Consider the following 11,807-nt stretch of genomic DNA (forward strand, 5'->3'; position numbering starts at 1 on the left):
AATAATGAATACCTCTTCCAGGAAGCGCAGCAACAGGAAATGGACCTGGAAAATCCCTAATGGAAAAACAAGAAATAAAATGGATCTCGTACTCTCTGCCGATCCCAGGACAGTGCAGGATGTAGAAGCCTTAGGTAGGGTAAAGTGCAGCGATCGTAGTTTAGTTATGTCTAGGATTTTAGTCAATATGAAGAGAGAAAGAGAGTAAAATTAGTGAAGAAGAAACAGGTCAACTTAAACACAGACCATTTTATGTCGGTGCTTGCAAACAAATATGCAGCTTAAGAACAGAGAGATGAAAATGACATAGAGATATTAAAGTAAACCGGAACTAGGCTAGTTTTAGAAGCAGTAACTGAAGCCGGAGGTAAGGTACCAATGCAACCAGTAGGTAGCCTCTCCCAAGTAACAAAGGACCTAATAAAGAAACGCAAACACATGCAAACACTTAAAGAAATTAGATAGAATTCGCGGAACTGTCAAAGCTGATTAAAAAGAAGAAAGGGATATTCGAAATTATAACGTGAGAAAAACTGAGGAAAAGTAAAATGGACGCAGCTTTACAGCAGTGAGAAGAAAGCCTGGCCTAGGACAAGCAAGATGCATGCACTAAAAGATAAACACGGTATTATCAGCAATTTCGAAGATTTAGTAAAAGCAAAGGAAGAATTCTACGCTGACCTGAGCAGAACCTCTAACAGCCACGTTAACTTCATTCGAAGTAGTAATGAACAAGACATAGAGGGCTCTATTAGTAACGATAAAGTTAGAAGGGCCTTGCAGACATTACCAGGGGAAAAGCGGCCGGAGAAGATGGAATAACAGTCGATTTTATCAAATATAAAGGATATATGCTTGAAAAGCTTGCGCTCCTTTAGACGAAATGCCTCGCGACTTCAAATCGACCACAGAAATAGAAGAATGCCAGCATTATACTAATCCACAGAAGTAATACATTAAACAATTAAGGTGCCATTTCCTTCGTTTCGGTATTTTTTAAAATATTCACCAAGACAGTTTAGAATGGAATGAGGGCAACACTTCAGTCAACCAAGAGAACAGGCTAACTTTGGAAGGGATATCTTACAATGGATCACATCCACATCATCAATTAGGTAACGGAGAAATCTACAGAATACAATGAATCCCTCTATATGGCTTTCATAGATAATTGAAAGGCATTTCTTGGGAACACGGTTTAGCACAGGCGAGGAATACACGTTTTGGCAGCTCGATAACTCAGTGTCGACTGTCTTTACTCACAAGTAAAAGCAGGTTTACCATGTGGCTTTGGTGGCGCCCCAGTGGGCCGAGCAGGGGGCAATGACCCCACGGCGACGCAAACTGGATTTCTGAGGAGCGGGGACAACGAAGTGACGGACGGTGGCTACATGCAGTGGCACCAGTATGACCCTATGCGTTAACGATATCTGCATAAGAGCTTCTGCTGTTCCGCGACTAACTCTTCGCGCAAAACTGCAACGTGCAGTGTCGATCACCTCGGCGTATTTGAAGAAGCGAGGTCTGAAATGGCGACTCCGAAGAGTGAGGTCCTTGCATTTACACGCAAGGCGATGCACCGCTACCAGATTACGATTCACGCCACAGCCGTACCTCACGTAACGCACCGCAGATTCCTAGGAATTATGATTGACTGAAACTTTTCCAGGTTTAAGCAAGTGTCCATAATCAAGTCCAAATCAAGCAGCTTCATACACGTACTTAAATATATACCAGGCATGAAATTGGGTCCATCAGACAGATTATTGCTTCAGGTGCATGAATTCCTTTTCGCAGGCTACTTACGATACAGTTTACCGATGATTACAAGCATCCGCCCTCGTGCCTATGTACAGAGGAGAGCTTACAAGCTCAAGCACTGAGAACATGCCTTGATCTGCTACGCCGCACATCTACAAAGCGCGTGATTGCGGAATGAGTGTACATCTTCGCCTATTGCGCCGCCATGAACGTCACCCTCTATCGACCCATCCAGACAGGACTTTCTCATAATCTCTTTGTGTCATGAGATTGTCCGTCCCTCAGGGTTTATTAATGCAAAAGCAGCGGCTGTACCAGCGTGGACTTTGTCAAGACTTGTACTGAACCTATTCATTCCTGGAGTTAGAAAAAAATCACGTTTACCCTCATGTAGACTTAATATTGCCTTATTCCATCCATTCCATCTTACTTTATTCCATCTACATATATTGACTGACGGGTCGGTGTCAACAAGCACCTCAACTGCGGCATTTGTAATATGAAATATGAACATGAGTAAGCGTTTCTTCTCGACCACCAAACTACATTAACGATCGCATAGATTGCAGCCATTCGGGAGGCAATTCGGTGTATTTCGATGGAGCCACATCAACTTGGACTATACTTTGCGATTCCAAACCTACAATCCAAGTCATCAATTTGGCCCTTACATGAGGACCTTACTATGGCCTTGCTCAAGAGGTGATCGAATGGCCCCATGTCGCCCTAAGAGCTGTCCATTGCATAAGGTTTCAGTGGATTCAAGGACACTAAATTACATGGAAATAAGCTCGCTGAAGTGGACGCAAAGATGGCCCACATTAATGGCACATCAGTGTTCATCTCATTTTCACGACCAGACACTAATGCCCTGATTTATAGACTTGTGCGCGATAATATCGCAGTATATCGGGCTTATGATTATGAGGATAAAGATAGTGGTGGAAATAAGCAACGTCTTCCCTATTCTAACTTTCTACACCCTTTTCCCAAACTCCGAGTAGCGGGTCAGAGCATTGATTCAGGCCAACCTGTAAGCTTTTCTATGATGCGTGTACCTACTAAGTGATTGTCTAAACTATTTATTATCGATTGGGTGCCATCCCATTTATAAACAGGCGGCAAGTCACGTGTGGGTCGGACATATGGAGAGGGCGCTGTATTAGACGCTGGGTATAGATTAGGAGCACGAGCACGCTAGCAGACGCAGGGTGACTAAAGCGTCTTTTCAGTCCGTCGACGCAGAAAAGTAATTAAGCACTTGTACCCCACTTTACGGATTGTTAGTCGAAGCTTTAGAGCGAGGCTGTATGTTGCTAGGGCACTTACGCCGTTCGCGAACAACCCGCCAACTATGCCGTTGGCGCACCTCGGCGCAACCGCGCGAACGCGCTCGTGCCACTCACTGCTCACGCGTTCGTCGTCGTCGTCTTCACAGATGGCTCCGTCGCCGCTCAACATTCCAGCGTAGAATTTCATTTCTGTACTGTCGTCGTAATGGGGAGGCCGCGTTAATATTTTATGCGAAGCATATTAACGTAGGTTTCGGGCCTTCGCGCGACGCCCGGCGGTGGCCACCATTGACCCTGAAGTGGGGTCACGTGACATGACGTCACGTGATGACGTCACACAGGCTGCAGATGGGGCCTCATATCGTGCCGTCGGTCGCCTCCCGGCGGTGGCCACCATTGACCGTCAAGTGGCCTTCAAGTAGGTCACGTGACATGACGTCACGTGATGACGTCACACCGGCTGCAGATGGGGCCTCATATCGCGCCGTCGGTCGCCTCCCAGCGGTGGCCACCATTGAACCTGAAGTGAGATCACATGATGTGACGTCACGTGATGACGTCACACCGGCTGCAGATGGGGCCTTATATCGCGCCGTCGGACGTCGCCCGGCGGAGGCCTCCACGCTTCGGTTCGCGCTGTCGCGCGCGACGCGGCGGCGGCGCCACCATCGCTGCATCACGTGATATGTGACGTCACGCCAGGGATAAAGCGGCGCGCGCCCGCCGTCGCGTCAGTCTCTGTGCCCGCAACCGCGCCAGCGTCTTTGCGCCGGGCGTGTATGCGGTCAAGATGCCTCCAAACGCTAAGGATACGCTAAGGTTAAGCCTCCAATTCTTTTTATTTACCGTGTTGTGAGTCGTTGCTTAAGAGAGTATTAGCCATTCATTGTCCTATATGTCGGAGCCATTCAATAACAGATTTGATGGGATAATGTGTGTGCATGCCTATCCTTAGGGTGACCACTGACAAGGATAATAAATATGTCCGTACCTTTGTTCAAAATTCTGTCAACTCTCCGCCATGTGCTAAACAGCTTGGCTGGCCAACCACCTGCACAGAGTGGAATGGCTCATAATTTTTAAATTTTCATCGGTGCTTGTTACACAGCGGTACGACTTACACAGAGAGTTTCAGCATTCACTTTCAAAAAAATTTTATGTCTTGCCTGTGGCAAGATTTAGACCATGAGCTGGTCTGCTCGAAGAGGAGGACTTTACTTGCAAAAAAATGACATGCATAATCGAGTAATTAACAGAAATTCATTATTTAATGTTTTAACTGATGTCCTTCTGGCACATATCGCCATTTCGAAATTCTAGCGGGTGAGATTGCAAGGCTAATCCACTTGAAAGAAATTGTGTGGATGACATCATTTACGAGACTTGTGCCATCAAACTTGCGGTAAAAATGCACTCTCGTTCCACGTACTTTCTTAAGAGAACGTCATTTTATGCACAGAAGCACAAAAGTAACTAGAACGCAAGTGAAGCACAAGTAACTAAATGCAAGCGAATAAATATTTCGAAACTGGCGTTGTCCTGAGATTTCCTTTCTAGCCGATCCGTCTCGGGAACTCCCCCGCTAGAATTTGCAGATTGCAATATGTGCCACCACCAAATTAGAAACCTAATTAGTGAATCTCTGCCAATTAGTTGATTATGCATTTCAATTTTATACGCAAATAATGTCTGCCTTTTCGAGTAGACCAGCTGATGGACTAGAAGGGTGCTATCTGCCATAGGCAATTTTTAAACATTTTCGTAATTGTTCACTGGGACACCTAGTATATCAGTCATTCCAAGCTAACTGCACCAACCGTGGCGCTGGAGTAATATGAACTTCTCTAAAGAATTTCGAACATATTACATGTATACAAGCATCAGTTGCGCAGTACTTCTCGAAAATACACTGAGCGAAAAAAAAAGTGCCCTTGAGCCCCATCTGAATTTTACGAAACAGTGTAAAACCAAGTGCGAAGCGAAAATATGCCAAAAATTACGTTCGTAACGCACTAAGGAGGTTCATGGAAAAGTATACGTAACAGCAGATATAATTGAGAAACAACAACTTTCGTTACGGAAAAGTTAATCGAAGTAATTTCCGTTTTCACCTCGGAAAAACAGTGCATTTGACTCCCACAATTGCAATACTTTGCCCTCGCTCCGACTTCACCTCAGCATGTTGACGGGAACAAAAACTGAATTCTCTGCGTAAGATAGATAGAATAAACTTTATTTTCCAACGGCTAAGGTGGTCCACCCATCCCCGACACGCAGGTCAGGGGGCGAGTGCCGCCGCCTCAGATGCAGGCTGGGAGGTCTTGGGTCCCAGCAGCCTCTTCAGCCAGTTGGACGAGCCGGAGCTGGAGCTCAGAGCCCGAGCTTCGCAGCAGGGTCTCCCAGGTATCTCTACTATACCTATTTTGTGCGTTCCCGTAAAAAATGGGTGGTGTATCCGCAGCATAGGGTTTTCGATTCTTTGGTTCCTAGTGTATTTTGTTTGGGCGGGCAGGGGTAATTTAGTTTACATTTTTCTTTTAACCCCAACATAATATATGTACTTTTTGTACAATACACGGGATGATAATTTTTAAATTTTACGTAATTTTTAAAAGTCGCCTGCGGCAGACAGAGTAATTCTTGTCGTTGATCTTGATTACTTAAGGAGGTGGGCATTACTAGTAGGACAAATCAAAACACATGTTTAACTAGTCAACAAACTTTCACTAATGAACTTTATATTTAGTTTACTGCAGATATTGCAATTTAGAAATCGTAGCCGTTGAGCCAGCAAGACGAGTATTCACTCTATATGAACTGCCAGGACGACACCAGTTTCGAGATGTGTTTGCCAAATTTCAAGACGGGAATAGTTGGCATTCCAGTTACATTTGTGCTTCAATGCATAAATGTGTGTTTTGTTCAAAAAGTAAGCAGTACAACAGTGCACTCTTGCGGCGAGTTGAATGGTACATGTCTCGGAACTAATGTAATCAGGGAAATTAATCCTAAGTGGATAAGCCTTGTACGCTCACCGACTACATTTCGTAAATTGTAATATTTGCTAGAAAGTAAATTGTGAAGGCAATTAGAAAAATTTATAAACTAGTTGAATACGTATTTTGATTTCTAGCGGAGATCCGCCTCTGTCCAATCCCGCTAAAGTGCTAGAATTATGTTATCTGAAGCAACCTATTCTTAAATATTCTATATAAATTAAAAGTGATCACCCCGTATACAAACGCGAATAGAAACACCTTAAAGATATAGCAATATCACTGACTCAAGGTCAACAGTGACCCCAATGATAAACAGCTGTACTTATTGGTTCCTTCAGGCTTGTCATGACAAGGTCCCTCTGCTGCGTGTCCCATCAAAAACTGTTTGGACAACTGTCTATCTGGCCCCAAGTATAGCGGGACTAATAGTAGACATATCACGCGTTAGTGAAATATGCTCAATAAAGCTGCCTATCAGAAATGTTCACCAAATGTAGTCGTCTTCTCTTCATTGGTTTCACGGTGACTCAACGGGTGTCGTGCAAATGGTGCTTTCATTTCACGCTCATGAAACCGACTTGTGGCCCGCTCTACCCATTCGCGCGTAGGCGACAGCATACGCATACTTCCAGTAGCACGGAAATGCGAGATGTCGGTCTACCTTAAGCTGGTGTACCTTCGATATTTAAGCTCATGTGAACTTTGGTTATCACGGCTTATAATCCTCTCCGCTACACACCGCCATCTGCACCGCTATGGTTTGTATTTCCTGCCAATGCGCTATGACATGAGCACGAAACGCGAACCAAAATATTGCGATGGTGCGGCTCAAATGAATTGTTTTCCTCTCTAAAAACGAAATAAATTCGATTAGAATTTCCGTGCTGAAAGTGGTTATGCTTATCAGTTATATCCGCTTTTCTCTGTATTTTTCCATTAACCGCTCTAGAGCATTACCGACGTCGTATCATAGGAAAAATAAATTTTGGGGAAGTCAGGCTACTATTTGCGATCCTGTGCGTCGCATAACGGAGAAAGCAAGATTTGTACGTTTTGGGGACAGTTCTACTAAAGGAATTCCACGTTTTGTTTCTTAGCCTCTTCTGTGGAAAAATTTACCAAATATGTGTGCGTTAAAATTTCGACATTTTTACAAATGTTCCCGTAGCCCGTTTGACTTACCGAAGTAGCCTATACATCCTTTTCATTATAACATTTTTTTTTATCAATATCCTTCATCTTTTCTTGTGCTTCCTCAAAACTTCTCTATGTACACCCATAAGCAAAAGTATACGGACCACAGAGTCGCCGCACAGAATTTCTTCGTAATTAACACGCATAAACGGAAACTGATGAGTTCGATAGAAAATTTGTAATGTCAAGTTTGAACTGCAGTCTTTAATTTCGAGTTGCATTCACAGACACAGGAGAAAATGGCTTTTATCGCGCAATCCTTGGTCCGTATAGTTTTGCTCATGGTGTATCTTGTACCGCTACCTATGCCTGTAACGGATCTGTTACTTTCAATCTCTTCGCTCTTTTTTTTTTCACCAATAAACATAACGCATGTTGCTTATCTCGACTGCTGACCTGTTGATGCCTCCATCCGCTTTAAATCCAAGTGGTTCTGGATGGTGTAAGTTTCCCTACCGGTCTCACTAGCCGAATCCCTTAGCACGCCATTAGGATGTGCTGAGTGGCCGGAATTTTGCTGCAGTATACGCATGCACCATCTGGTTGCGTACATTTGATCCGGTTTGTTTTTGTCCTTAGGCAACAATAACGTGCCTCATATCGCAAGGCACTTCTCTTGGTGTAATGGTTTATTTCTTCCTATTATCTTCAATCTCCATGGTCCATCATTTGCACCCAATTCACTATCTCTGTTTTTCTCACTTCATTTTCATGACTTGTGGTTGTCTATTTACACTTTCAGTTACCCTGTACTTGGTTGCCAACTTTCTTGACCTCTTCCTCCATTTTGTGTCCACGATTTTCAGGCAGAAATACTTGTGCACTTTATCCTCCCATTTATATTGATCCATTTCCTGAGTCTTTCTTCAAAAGTAATTTTGCTCCGCGTTCACCGATTTGAGACAAGGCCCAAACCTTGTCACCCTGCACTGCCTCCTTTATGGTCTTGCCCCGGACTCCAAAAGCCAACCAGCCTACCGATCTTTGGTTAACATCGAACCAGGACAAGATATCTGGTTTTTAAGCATAGAATTACATTTGGGAACGTTAGCGCTGACACGAAAACTCCTTTCGATATTCCATGCACAGCCTCATATTTATTGTGGCCCCAAAGTGCTCTATTATTCACTATTGCTCCATTTCGCTCCTACTTTGTGAAAACAAAGTAGGAGATTATCTTGGTTGGTGTTTGAGTAAGTCTTTCCTTACATTATGCATACGCCGATGTGTCTATATTGATTGACTGTGTTATAACTTGCTGTTAAATTAGCACCACTTAATTCCTCATTTCATGATAAAAGAATTCCCGACTTCTGTGTGCTAAGCTTAAGGCATACATTTGTCGCTGCGTTGAAACAAATACTCGCAAGTCTCTGGAAATTTGATGCATTGTCCGCAAATAGCACTGTGTCATCCGTATGTACAAGTCCGGGGACCTTACGTTTCGCAATGTGCCCATTACACATGTAGCATACATGAAACACTCATTCCATTCCTCTGGAAATGGACCGCCCTCTAGCGCCGCCACCACAAAGTTCGCGCGTTTAGCATGTCAGTCAGACACGACTGTCTGAATATAAGGCATCCGTTCGATTCTTTCCAGCGCCTGGGAAATGTAAAATATTTGTTTTGTGTGATTCAGGAGCACCACATACCAATTAATTTTAGTCGTCATCAAAGAAATTCGTTTAAAAGTTGTACATACACAGTCGCACATGCCCAGTGATCCAGGTTGGTCGAACGGTTGGTTTCGAACGTGGTTCCTTCAGCGCGGCATCCCGATGCTCTGGACACTAGGCCATCGCCTACTCAGTGATCGATGTTGTCTAGATCGTTTTGGAATGTACCCTTTAAAACAATCCGAATAGACTTTTTCTCGAACACATGAATGCGCAGGACTGGAAGGGAAATGAGTGGACGCCGAGCACGAAATTGTGACGAGGCGTGCATCGTTGGCGGTGCCCAAGCATGCCTTGTAACATCCTGCGACATTTATTAGGGCGAGAGCATTAGATGGCTCAGGGGTCGAAAAATTGGCTGTTCAGCGCTATGGCGCCCAAATTCAAAGGCACCAAATTGAGGGTCGAACCCTCGACCATTGGTGGGAGTCAAACCAACGACGTTTAGAGTTAATTAAGGGATAGCCAATTAGGACATAGTTCATTTAGATAGAGCTGATTAAGGCGCTCGAACCCATGGCCGTTAGCATAAATTAACACGAAGTTAACACACAGTTGATTAACGTAAAGTTAATTAAGACATTCGAACTCACGAACTTTGGTGTGAGTGGTGCCCACGACCGTTAGTGAAAATAAAGTGAGGTTAATTACACACACCTCATTAACTGGGACTTAATTAAGGCACTCGAGAACACGACATTTGGTGGGAGTCGAACCCACCACCTTTTGTGGAAGTCGAGCACAGGACACTTGTTGTTCCACCCTCATGAGCCATATAACGCTTTCGCAAAAAAAGAAAACAAGTAACGAGACAACAAATTAAAGAAAAAAACAACGCATTCGAATGAGAATGTCAAGTAATTTAATGAAAATCTCGTGAGTGCGCAGGCTTTCGCCTTCATACTCCTTTGCGGAGGCTAAAGTGATTACATTTCTTTTTCTTATATGCCAGCCTGAGACGACTAACTGCTTCATTCTCTACCAAGAGACGCCAATCGAACATTATTTTCTCTCGTGCCGCCGCTTTCTAACACGAAGAAAACTATTAGAATACTCATTTACCAAACTTGGCCTGTCGTTAACCTCGCGAAGCATTCTTCCTTTTGGGACGACTTGACTAGAATGCAGCCAACGGGATGCTTTTCTTGCAGTTTACAATTTTATTAGAGAGACAAATAGTACCTTGCTGAGTTTCTTAATTATCTATAGTTGCTATTACTTCATTTCTTTACGCTAACTTATTTATCAATATTCTTAAGAATTTCTTTCATTACACTTCGAAATTACACTTCTATCATCCCTCGCTCCACTATGCAAATCTAGTTTCTCTCTGCTTCTAACCATATGGAAAACCGCGTGCTTCTTAGCCAGTCCCCCATATTGGCTACGCGTAACTGTTGGGTACACAAGACAAGACAAGACAAGACGCCAGTGCGTGCTTAGCAGCAGACAATTACATAGACGAGCGATGCGGGAATACACTTGGGTCTAATCAGTGCCAATGCTTAATAAAAGGCGGGGTGATAGCTGATCACCTCATCTAATTTCGTAACCGGTGAAAGACGTACTTACGACATGCGCGTGAAATGGAGAGAAGGAAATATGATGCCTATACTCTACAAAGGAGTGCGGCCAACCTCAAGTGGACTCGCCTAGCCCTACTCTGAATACTTTAAGAGAGGGAAAAGAGGGAAAAGGAGGGCTACGAAGGCTACTATGAGACCAGACATCGTGGAGCGAGTGAGTGATTGACTGCCACGAAGAGCTGGCTTTAATTTTGATCCATCCGCAGGTCGTCGTGCATCACGTCACGTGATGCTTGCGTAACGGACTATAAGAACCCAACAGTGTTGATGAAAAAGCGAAGAAGATAGTTGAACTTTATATACAACGCGGCCTTCGGGTGAGCCATCCGCGCTAGTACCATGTTACATGTATCTTGTTTATCAAACGGTCGCGGTATTTAGGATCTGCTGCACATCCAAAGAACTTCGTGAGAAACTTTCTATGTTTCGCATCTGATGCGGATCCAAAGGTGTACCATTTTTCTTTATTCATTTCTTGTTCCCTCGTGAAATGGCGCAGCGCACCCTGCGGGAGCGGTCACAAATCGGGCGGGGATGCAGCTGTTGGCAATTTCTTTTAAAGATACGGTAAAGTAAAATATGTATCCCGCAGAGGGGATTTCAGCCACATAGTCTTTCGGCGTCTTTCACCTCTTCTTCGGAATATTTCAATTTAATAAATTATCGCTGGTTGTCCCACCGTCATGCAAACTGATCCTTCTCACGTGGCAAGTTCTGGCACAGGACCTGTGGAAAACAATATTTCTTTTTGTATTCGATCAGATGAACGTGCATTCCGCTGGTTTAGTATCATTAGCGAGTAGGAAAAAAAGCAGTACTGTTTCCGCGCTGTGACGCGCGTGCAAAAAAGAAGAAGCGTCATTTTCGAATTCACGCGACTGGGATTTTTCGACCACCGGCAGCGTCAGCTGGCTCAGCTGCTTCTCGACAACGCACAGGTGAGTGCGCCGCCAAATTTCTTCGAGCGTTAATTAAGTGGAGTATAGATTCAAGCCCATCACGGTGTGAGTTTAGCGTGGGCCGACGTAAGAGCGCCGACTTTGCGCCACGCTATCTCTTTAGTCCCTCTACGGAAACGAGTGCCCATGCCAATCGGCTTTCTGCCTCAAGAATACGGTATGCATTTCGGCTGCAATTAAAACACCGTCGTCCAGCATCATTGGGCATACGGGGCTACCAAAGGCGGCACTATGCCGATAATGCATCAAATCTACCGATTTTAGATAACACTGCCTATAAGCGACTATCAGGCGCTCCCTCGCGTCAGTGATTGCCATCTGGTGGTTGTAGTGTTGA

Source organism: Dermacentor variabilis, chromosome 6 (genome assembly GCF_050947875.1).
Source record: "Dermacentor variabilis isolate Ectoservices chromosome 6, ASM5094787v1, whole genome shotgun sequence".
Classification (NCBI taxonomy): Eukaryota; Metazoa; Arthropoda; class Arachnida; order Ixodida; family Ixodidae; genus Dermacentor; species Dermacentor variabilis.